Genomic DNA, 1,803 nt, shown 5'->3' with positions numbered 1-1,803 from the left:
TATACGATATACTACATCATTAATTCTTTAAACCACCTTGAGAAATTCTTTTCTTTAATTGCGGATTATAAGAAAGTACCAAGCCACCAGCGCTGAACCCTTCGGAGTTGACAGCATGTTACTCTTCCAAACGCCAAATCACTCGGAAGTCTAGAATTGCTTTCAAAGGTTATCCGTGTGGGCAACCCACTTTGTATTGTTGCAATCTTCCACGACTTTTATCCTTTGGACCTTTCGCTGTTATATACTCCGCTCAATTTCGAATCCATTCTGCAACTGGTTTTCATCAATTTATCCAGTAATCCACTGCTTAATCTTTTCCCGCATCTTAGTGATTCCCATATGATCTCCACGTGGCCTATTGTGGAATTCTTCCAACACAGATGTAATTCTGAATTTAGGAACTATAATAAGATTATGGGGTTGAGATCTATCTTCGCTTTCTCATACGCAATGCAGGACTCCATCAATTGTTTTAAGACTTTTCCACTGTACCCAATATGCTTTAGTCATAGGACTTTCTTTCACCATTTCAGCTTTAAATTGTCTCGCTCCAGCGTCTTTCGCTTCCATGATCTTTTCCAGGTTCACTTTACTTTTCCTTTTCGTGCTTGGCTCCCACTCATTAACGGGATGCGACTGCATTGATCTGATGTTAACTATCCGCCCCGATCTCTCGACCTCGGGGAAATCCTTACCCTTGATATCACCAGGTCGCCGAGGTAGTGAATTAGCCTTACCTTGTTGTTTCCCTTTACGATGCTCAACATGGTTTTCTCCAGCGTTTGTTGCTTCCTTCCGCCTGAGTTCGTCTTCGGTTGGCTACGTGGTATTTTACAAATGCGTGCAATATGTCCAGCCTTACCACAGTTGTAGCACTTCAACTCCGAGTTGAGGAAGGTACTTTCTTATAACTCTCTTAAAACTCTTCCAGCGAGGTAGGCTCTTCAACTGCTGTTTTCTGGGTCAGCGTAAACGACACTGTCTCAGCAAACGTGCTGAGTAGGTTGACCGTTTCGTGTCCGGATCCCGGATACCTCTTTTGAATGCCTGGCACTTCATTTTATCAACGAAGTCTGCTGTTTCTTTTGCATATGCCAAATATGCCACCCGCTCAGTCCCTGTTGCGTATTTCTGCCAGCCCTTCTCTTGTTTTCTGATAGCGATTTAGTTGTAGTTCCCAATAGTTAACAATATTCGCTGTTCCAATTCATTCTTAAGCTGCTGAACCTTGAGTTCGTTCAACTTTACCATTTTCCCGATCCAGTTTTTGGGACTTTATTCAACAATCTCACTTCTGATTGTTACGAATTTTTTAATAAATAAGTAATAATAATAAAATAAAGATAAATGAACTATTTGCATTTGTTGGTTTTTGGCTTTGGTTTATTAAACAATGGAAAATTGTAACTGATAACGCGGATGTTTGTAAAAGTATGTAAGCAAAAGTATTAATGGCAACATTGTGTAGCTACAACCAAACACAAACACACACAAACCGATTTATTGTGTAAATATGTAACTAAAAGAAGGCAGTTGTTCTCTACGGGATAAGTTTTGCTCAATTTAGTGTTCTCTACGAGCTGCGGTAAGGGACTACAATGCGTCCGTCAGTGTGCGCACTATTAACCCCGTCTGTGCGATGTAGTTCCTGTCGTCTTCATCTAACTCACTTAGCGATAGACCCAGAAAGAATGCTCCATTTCGCTATCTGCTGTCGCCATCAAGACTAATTCATGTTTTTGTTGTGGCCTCTCGTTCGCTATTGTTGCGGGTCGGGTCGCGAAACTCCACGATACTTCT

The sequence above is a fragment of the Anastrepha ludens genome, chromosome 4, assembly GCF_028408465.1.
Source record: "Anastrepha ludens isolate Willacy chromosome 4, idAnaLude1.1, whole genome shotgun sequence".
NCBI classification, from domain to species: Eukaryota; Metazoa; Arthropoda; class Insecta; order Diptera; family Tephritidae; genus Anastrepha; species Anastrepha ludens.
This window is presented reverse-complemented; position numbering follows the sequence as displayed.